Raw genomic sequence first — 10,025 nt, 5'->3', positions numbered from 1 at the left:
CCAACCCACATTTTTATTTCTTTTTAAACTGCTGCACAGCTGGTATTCCCGGGGATGACAGTGTCTACTAGCTCCCTACTGGTGGGCATTTTGGTTGTTTCCAGTCTCCTCCTATTGCAAACAGTGCTGTGTAGTATCACCTTTACACGTGTCACTTTGTATGTGTTCAGGTCCACCTTAGGGTAAGTTTACAGAGAAGTGTGACTGCTAGGTCAAAGGGTACCTGCATTCATCATTGTGATGGCTATTGTTAAACTGGCTTTCATAAAGGTCACACCAATTTATTTTCCCACCAACAATGGGTGAATTCAAAACTAAAATCCAAAGTCATGACCATCTACCTCCTTCCCTTTAGCAGTAAGTCCTTCTTCCAACATTAATGTTTATTTTCCTACTAAATGTCATTTCAAGTAAGACGGACCAGGGTAAATATGAGGAATTTACTTTAGAAAAGTAATCACAATTGTCCATACTTACTGTTTAATCTACGTTTTAAGTACTTATATTTAAAAAAAACTAACATTTACTGAGAGGTCCCTATGGTCCAGGCAGCTCTGAGCCCTTTCCAGGTATTGACAGACTTAATCCTAGCCCGGCCTTGAGGTCAATCCTGTTACCAACTGTGATTTCAGACGAGGAAAGCAGCCAGACATGTGTCCCTGTCCCAAGTCCCACAGCTTGTGAGTGACAAGCAGATTTCAGATGCACTTCGCCCTTTCCCTTGACTGCCTATCTGTGCAGAGCTCTCTGAAGTGTTCGAAATGTAGATTCCCAGACAATTCCAATATTCAGTTCTCTTCAAGTGATATGTAAGTATAGCGTTCAATTTCCTAACACTGGCTTGTCTTGAATTTTTAGGAACAAATTATATACAAAAACATCCTCTGGCTGGGCGCAGTGGCTCACGCCAAGTAATGCCAGGACTTTGGGAGGCTGAGATGGGCGGATCGTGAGGTTAATGAGTCGAGACCATCCTGGCCAACATGGTCAAACCCAGTCTCAACTAAAAATACAAAAATTAGCTGAGTGTGGTGGCGGGTGCCTGTAATCCCAGCTACTCAGGAGGCTGAGGCAGGAGAATCGCTTAAACTCGGAAGGCGGAGGTTGCAGTGAGCCTAGATCGCACCACTTCACTCTAGCCTGGGCAACAGAGCAAGACTTCATCTCACAAACAAAATAAAAACAAAACAACAAAAAAAATCCCCCTGTCATATGTCAATAAGTCATACTGACAAATTGACTTTCAAGTCTGGACTTACAGTCTGGGATTTGATCCTACCATGTAATAACTGGTTTCTAAAAACTTCTCTGAAAAATTTAGCTTTCAACTCAAATCATTCAACGCACCTTCCCATCTCACTCCCAAATATTATTTCCCCTGAATAAATGTGGAGTTTCAGTGGAAACTGCTGCTGTTTGGGGCGGGGTTGGGGGGGAATCTTCAAACAAGCAAGCAGGAACTTTTATGTGCCGCTTTCATTCCATATTCAGGTAGCATAGGGCTCAACAATTGATTCAACATCTCCATCAGGCCATATACATTCAGCCACAAACCTTTCAACAATAAAGGCTACATTCTTGTCGTGCCTTCTGTCAACCTTTTACTAAACTGCTCTGAAAAAGTTGCCCATCTGTCAAGGCTCGGGACACAACATGTAAACAACAAGCATCTGGAAAAGCCAGAATTATTCTCAAGGGAATTTTTTTAAGACAATAGCCAAAACTTCATCAAACCTGCTTAACTAGTGAATGGACTTGTGAAAGTAAAAAGGTGGAATCACAGAGAAGATGGAGTAACATTTTAGATCATGGTAATTTTCTTTTTTAACTTCCCAGAGGATGTCTAGTTATTTCAAGGAGTGTTGAGAGTCTCTCAAAATAGATCCAATTCATTAAAAAAAGAGAGAGGGAATGAGAGGCATTTGAGTTTCTTGAAAGAAAGTAAGTATAGGTTGTCAACTCCAGATAGTTTAGGAATCAGTATTTAATACTATGCAAGCCACCAAAAAATATGCCATCTGCTCCATAAATTACCTTTTCCAAAGCATGTTCTCAGAAATATTTTATGAAGCAAAGGTTCATGGTTGAATCTGGGAAAAGCTAGGCTCAAGCCATCTCTTGGAAACGTGGAGTATGAAAGCAAGGAGTCACATAGTACAACATTAACTGTGTTTAACCTGACCTTCCAACCTTGCTCGGCCATGGAATCTCTTCCACTTTTACATGGGATCCCATTGTGGACGCCTTCGCTGAGCGCCTGGCCAGGGATGCCTCTATTCTAGCACTTGGTTCATCCTGCCGTTTCGTGCTTCAGTGTCCACATCTCTTCCTTGAACTGCAAAGTCTTTGAAAACCAAAACTGTGGCTTAGTTACCTTTGTTTCCCCATAGCACTTAGTTCACCACTGAACTCATGACCGAAGGTTCACTGAGACACTCAAAAGTCAGGAAGTATGAACAGAAAACCAGGGACGACTGTGATGGGGATATTTTTTTGGCACTTACTAAGTTTTCACCTGTGTTCACTAGAACACAAAAAATAAAGATCTGTGTAAAAGGCTATCAGTATCTCCATCAACAAGGCCTCCGTTGGAGCCCCCCAGCCCACCCTAGAAAATTCTCCTTCCTTACCAACAATGGGAAGAAAGAAAGGCATATTAAGATATTAAGATACCATTTCTGGACCAGGCGTGATGGCTCATGCCTGCAATCCAAGAACCTTGGGAGACTGAGGCAGGTGAATCCCTTGAGCCCAGGAGTTTGAGACCAGCCTGGCCAACATAGTAAAACCCTGTCTTTCTAAAAACACAAAAATTAGCCAGGTGTGGTGGCGTGCATCTGTAATCCTAGCTACTTGGGAGGCCCGAGGCGTGAGAATTGCTTGAACCCAGGAAGCGGAGGTTGCAGTGAGCTGGGATCACACCATTGCACTCCAGCCTGGCCAACAGAGGGAGACTTTGTCTCAAGAAAAAAAAAAAAAAAAAAAAAGATAAAATTTCTGGCTTATTCTGCCTACCTGCCCTCTCCCCAGCAGGACCTGCCTTCACACCCCTGGTCTCTGAAGGGCTGGCTCCTCTGGAAACAGGAACTCACATCAACCCTCTGTCAATTTCTGCAGAGCAGCCACTGGTCAGGAGTTTAGCACTCACCAGCAAATCCTCTGGGACCCCAGTCAGCCCCTACAGTCCTGATACCCCCAACATTTGCTCTCACGTGGGGTAACCACAGAATAACAAGGTTGCCCTTTTCTCCAGAGGGCCCAATGGTTGACAGAGAACAAGGTAATGATGCTTTGCTTTTGTAGGGTGTGACTGCTACTTGCCAGCCTCCAAGATGAGAAACAGATCCTGTAGAACCCTCCCTAGGAACTAGCCTCAGCAGCTCCTCTGAGACTGAGTCATCTTCCTTTTAAAGTGTGATGCTTAGACTACTGCCATCCAAATCTTTTGAGACAGGGTCTCGGGGTCACCCAGGCTTGAGTGCAATGGTGTGATCATGGCTCACTGTAGCCTCAACCTCCAAGGCTCAAGCAATTCTCCCACCTCAGCCTCCTGAGCAGCTGTGACTACAGGCTCATGCCACCATGCCTGGCTAGTTTTTTGGTATTTTTAGTAAAGAGGGAGTTTTGCCATGTTGCCCAGGCTGGTCTTGAACTCCTGAGCTCCAGCAATGTGCCCACCTCGGCCTTCCAAAGTGCTGGGATTACAGGTATGAGCCACCACGCCTGGCCCAGCATCCAAATCTCTTGGAGACATTGTTAAAAATGCAGACATTCGGGACCCATCCCAGAACTACTGGGGTTTAGTGCTCATGAATCTGTGTTTAACAAGTTACAGGTAACTGACACTCTTTGCAAAGCACTGCTTTAAAAGACCAGGTGAAGAGAGAAGAGTGGGAAAGAATGATTCATTGTGCTGTTACAGAAAAAAGAAACCAGTTCTTGTCACGCGACCAGGAAAGATTAGGCTGGTGGACACGTAGAAGGGTGAGGAGTGGAATTTACTGGGTGGAAAGGAAAAAGGAAAACAACTCAGCAAAGTGAGATGGAGTCCTGCTAACAGGCTCTCCACCTCACTGATTGAATCCCCGCTCACCACACAGGAACAGAGGGGCCAGGCTCCTTCCTGCTGCAAATGGCATCAACTTTCCAAGGCCCCACCCGGCCTCCCAGTGCTCAGATGGGCATTATTCGGAAAGAATCAGCTGGGAAAGAGTGGGCTTCATTCCGGACCAGCAGTCCGGTTTTTCAGCTTTTCAGGCTGTTTCAGGCTTAAGGTGGGGTTTGATGGGTGGCGAGAGGGGATAGTTGGCTGCCTCCTGCGTCTATCAGCGCTAGGAAGAATAATGGCCTCCCAGTGATGTCCATGTCCTGATGCTCAGAACCTATGAATATGTTACCTTACATGATGTGATACTGTGATCTAATAAGACATATATACATTTTGGTTTTCATCCATGGTTCTTGGCTTATAGCTCCTAAAACCCTTATAATTTCCTAAGTGATTAGCGCAAAAGGAGTATCTTTTATTATAAGATTTGGTATTTTGTCCTCAGTTCTTGGAACAGCTCTGGATCAATAAAGGTGAGAAAAAGTCTTGTTATTTAATAACAAGCCCCTTTCAACCACACCTGAGTTTATGTTAATAAGGTGATTTCTGGAAAGCCGCTAGATAACCACCACAGGAGGGGGGAGCTGGTAGCCAGGGGGCACAAATCATGTGATCAGAGGTTAGACCCTTCGGCCCGACATCCCAACTTCTGGGTAGAGAAGAGGAACTGAAGATTGAGTTGATCACCAACAGCCAGTGATTTAATCCAGCGTGCCTCTGTCACGCAGCCTCCATAAGAACCTCAAAGGACAAGTCTGCAGAGCTTCCAGGTTGGTGAGCAAGAACACGTTCACAGGGCAGGAGGGTGGTGACCCCCAGCTCCATGGGGCAGAGCTCCTGCGCCACGCCCCTGCCCACATCCCTTGCCCTGGGTGCCTCTGGCTGTTTATTTGTATCCTTTGCAATATCCTGTACAGTAAAAGTGTTTTCTGAGTTCTGTGAGCTGTTCTAGCAAGTGATTGAACCTGAGGTGGGGGTCACGGGAACTTCCAATTTGTCACTAAGTCAGACAGAAATTGTGGGTAACCTGGGGACTGAGGAAGAAAAGAAACTTTTTATCTGAGGAACATGGGCCCCTATAAATGATCAAGCCTAGAGAGGCACTGAAATGAGAGATTTCATTTCAGGGGTCACATCCTACCCCTCTGCCCTTGAGCTAAGCAATCATTTCTGAGTCACTTGCTATGAGGGCTATAGACTGACTGATGCCACAAATAGCTAAGAAATTAACGTAACATGCCATACGCTGGACCCCACAACACATACCCTATAGTTCAACAATGTATAGGCAATCACTCATCAATGTTACTTCTGTAAACCAAAGAGAATTCTTGAGAAACAGTTTTTATAATTGCCCCTTCTCTGAGTCATCCTTTTTCTTTTCTTTTCTTTTTTTTAAAGACAGTGTGTTGCTCATTATCACCCAGGCTGGAGTGCAATGGCACCATCCCGGCTCACTGCAACCTCTGCCCTGGGTTCAAGCGATTCTCCTGCCTCAGCCTCCCAAGTAGCTGGGATTACAGGCGCCTGCCACCATGCCCAGCTAATTTTTTTTTGTATTTTTAGTAGAGAGGGGGTTTCACCACATTGGCCAGGATGGTCTCAAACTCCTGACCTCAGGTGGTCTGCCCGCCTCAGCCTCCCAATGTGCTGGGATTACAGGCGTGAGCCACCGTGCCTGGCTATGCTGTTTTCTTTAAAACTGAAGACTCTCTTTCGTTTTCCAGAGGACTTCCCAGTGTTTCCGGCTGCAGTCATCAACTTATCCCAAACCAATTCTCTATGTATATTACTTTGCCTCAGTTTCTTCTTTTAGGTCAACAGGACCTACTGCTGGCAATTGGCGTCTGAAGTGGGTGGGGCAGTCCTGTGGGACTGAGACTTCAGCCTGAAGGAGCTCTGCTAACTCCAGTTAGTGTCAGAAATGAGCTGATTTATAGGACATCCAGCTGGTGGAGAATTGGTTGGTGTGGGGGGGAAAAAGAACCACACATGTGGCCATGGCAGTGGGCTGATTATGAACACTAGAGAGGAAACAGGAGTTGTTCCATTTACATGGCAAAGAGGATGTTGCACGTGCGATTAAGAATCTTAAAGTGAGGAAGTTCTCCTGGATTACTGGGGTGGGCCTGATATAGTCACAGGGGTCCATATGGGTAGAAAACAGAGTCAAGAGAGTCAGATTTGAAGATGACTTTGAAGATGGAACAAGGAGCCATGAGCCCAGCAAGGCAGCTGGAGAGACAAGGGAACCAGTTCTCTCCTGGAGCCTCCAGAAGGAGCAGAGTCCTGCCAGAAGGCACATATTTTAAGCTTTGCAGCCATACAGTCTGTCACAGACTCAACTCTGTCCTTGACGCAGAGAGGCAGCCACAGACAGTTCACAAATGAACGGCTGTATTCCCATAAATCTCTAGTTGTAGACACTGAAATTTGAATTTTATGTAATTTTTACAAACTGCAAAATAGTATTCTTGTTCTAATTTTTCTGCAACCATTAAACAATATAAAAGTCATTCTTAGCTTGCAGGCCACACAAAAACATGTCATGGGCCGGATTTGGCCTCTAGGCTATGGTTTGCTGACCACCCCCAATATCGTCTTGTGGGAAGTAGAAAAGCTCCTTTTTAAAGTTTCCTTTCTTGTTGAAGGGTAAGTGTGCTAATAACTCTGTTAAGCCCTATCCTATGTAGCTGTTAGATATGCCATGCTTACAGGCATGTAGTACACTCTATGTCCTTGTACTTTAACCAAGATATCTGTGCTGGACGTGCTCACAGGCATGTCCCAGCTCTCCATTGCTTTTACCTGTTTAGAAACGTTTTAAGTTGTTAGCCAGTCGGGTTTTAGTTTACATTGTAAAGTCTGGCTCCAGCCAACGGAGATCAGACACAGCAGTAAGCACGACCCCAAATGTGTAAGGGATAACTTTGTGTGTTTTCCTTTGTTCGTTCTACTCTTGTGGCAGGATGGCTAGCGAGAGTGCCCTTCCTGCAGTCCAGGAAGTAAAAATTGCCTTGCTGAAAGATCCATTGTCTCAGCGCTAATTTTTTCTTTGCAGCACTGAGCATCTATTTCCAAAAGAAAAGAGTATATTTATACTCTTTTGTGTCTGGCTTCTGATTCAACACAATGTCTAAAATGCATCCAGGTTCTGTACATTAGTAATTTACATTGCTGGGCGGTGTCCCATTGTTGGCTATGCCACAACTGTTTGTTCATTCACTTGTTAAAAGACAGGTCCAACTGTTTACTTTGTCTTTATTATAAATCATTGTTATTTGTTGAAATATTAAGCATATGCTCTAAAAATGTCCAGAATGAAAAGCAAAAATTATAGTAGCATAGGTGTTTAACATTTTTCCCAACCTTGTATATTTCCAAATTTCTATGTTTTCCTTCAACTTTCTACAATTCACAATTCTTTATACTTGTGTAACCAGAGAATGCAAGCCAATCCCATAAAACAAGTCAGAGTATTTCCTAGTTTGTTCAGACATTTAGAGTCACACCTGGCGCCACTCAAAAGCGTGAGCCCATAGCTGACCGTAAGGATAATCCTGACGAGACATTCTCAGGTTCGTGGGAGGACGCAGCACACGTGATTGCTGCGTTGAGCCTCGAAGTATGATTTCTTCCTCGCGCTGCAGGAAAATAACCCTAGGAGAAAGTAGCAAACGGCTATCTTTAAGTCCGACCTAGTTTACTTGAACTCATTTCTTCCTTGGCACTCCTCATTGGCAAGGACAAGGCCTCCCATTAAGATGTTATTTACTGGGTGGGAGATTTCTAAAGCATCTCCAGACAGTGTATCTACAGCTCAGGTGTATTATTTTCTTGGAGCAGAAACATAGCTGAGCTGTAAGTTTAAGCCGCAGCCTGACAGTGCCAGCAAAATCCCTTTGCTTTAGAATTCTGCCACGCTGGTTCCGATGGAAACTTCCTTCTGAGAGCCGTGTCCCAAATCTGCCTCCACAGCTGAGTACCTAATTTCGAAGCCACACTTTAGTCTTGATAAATTCCCTTTACTGAAGAAAACCCACAAAATTAAAAAAATCTTCAGCAATTCCACTACTCCTTTCCACACATGTGAAAACCCAGAACAGATGGAGTCCTGTGTTCACTTAGTCTCATTTTGAGATGTCCTTAATTTGTTTCCTCTTTTCTAAAAACTGAGCTGTGAAAATAACGACTGGCTGTGAGAAGCTCAAATGGTCCTGTGGAAAGCAGGGCGGACCAGGCAAGGTTGAGGGTGACCGAATTCAGTCACCCGATGCCTGGGGGAGCGAATAGACATTCCTATCGCAAGCTCAGGACGCCCGCAGTACGAGGGGGCTTCCCTGCATAGAGCTCCTATTCCCTACAGTGACCTGGAAAATCATAAACCCTGAGAACACAGACAGCGCTAGCACAGAATAGGAACATCTGTTCTGGACCTCTGATGGACCACAGGTTCAATCAGAATAGCCGAGTTACTAACGCATGGCTGGCCTTTGAGGAAAAGAGATGCCCGGATGCTGTAAGTCTGGAACACCACGTGGACACAAGGCCAGCATGGGGGCATAAGAAAAAAGTTGGTTGGCCAGGCGTGGTGGCTCGTACCTGCTATCCCAGCATTTGGGAGGCTGAGGAGGGAGCATCACCTGAGGTCAGGAGATTGAGACCAGCCTGGCCAACATGGCGAAACGCTGTCTCTATTAAAAATACAAAAATTAGCTGGGTATGGTGGTGCATGCCTGTAATCCCAGCTACTCAGGAGGTTGAGACATGAGAATCACTTGAACTCGGGAGGTGGAGGTTGCAGTGAGCTGAGATTGCACCACTGCATCCAGCCTGGGAGACAGAGCTAGACTCTGTCTCAAAAAAAAAAAAAATTGTTAAGTTGGTTGAGAGCTTAGGCATGCTTGAGCCCTTCCAAGTTTAAACCCAAATCAGCTGGTCTTACCACAGCACCAAGTCCAGAGAGGCCCAGACAATGCTCTGCCTCACTCCCCATTTCTCTGAACCAGCAGTGAGCGTGTTAAGGATGCTTGTCTGGAAATGAGCAACTTGGTACACATGCATACGTATGACCCAGACTCAGTGCTCCCCAGGACACCCAGCTCTCTCCAGCTCTAAGAAACATCCAGTGACCGTTCAAACTTCCTGATTCTCCTAACCTCATAATGCCATAACCTCAGAGACAGTGGCTGTCTGAAGACAGGGGCAGATCCCTTCCAGTCATGGGCAACAGAGTTGCCATGATGACTTTCCAGCACAGGAAGGAGTAGCTCTAACTTGTGGAGTTGCTGTGACCCCAAACTGTAAAAGAGTTTTGAACCTTAGGTTCCTAGAGGTGTTACCATCTTATTTTCATGTAACAGTTACACCACAGGATCTAATGGTCAATATATACTAAAATTCACTAAGCGTCATTGTGTCTGTCATCCCATGTTAAAATACATTAAGAGCAGATAATGTCTATTTTGAGTACCTCACACATACCTGGCCGTGTTCTAAGGGGCTTTCCATGTATTCTTATTTAATCCTCATCATGATTCTGAGGTAGGTACCACAATTAGCCCCATTTTACAGACAGAAACTGAGACACAGAGAGGTGAAGTCATGCTGATGTCATGAACAAAGAGCCCCAATCTCCTCACCGCCAGCGCCCTTTCCAGCTCTACCGCAGCCTCCGCTGTCCCATCCAAGTAGCTAAGTTCTGGAGAAGAAACTGCAGAGTGGAAATGCTTAGGTGTGTGCTAAAGAGTTATCCTGCAAATCTGTTTTCTTTTTTCTGTTAAGCATAACCATGCATCCATAGGGAGGGGGAGTTTACATAATTGTTTTTTCCTATAAAGACAACTCAAGGGTGGGGTGAGGAGGCTCACGCCTGTAATCCCAGCACTTTGGGAGGCCAAGCTGGGTGGATCATGAG

The sequence above is a fragment of the Sapajus apella genome, unplaced genomic scaffold (genome assembly GCF_009761245.1).
Source record: "Sapajus apella isolate SASKATOON/1434 unplaced genomic scaffold, GSC_monkey_1.0 scaffold4, whole genome shotgun sequence".
Classification (NCBI taxonomy): Eukaryota; Metazoa; Chordata; class Mammalia; order Primates; family Cebidae; genus Sapajus; species Sapajus apella.
The sequence above is the reverse complement of the archived record's forward strand: the minus strand, read 5'-3'. Positions refer to the sequence as shown.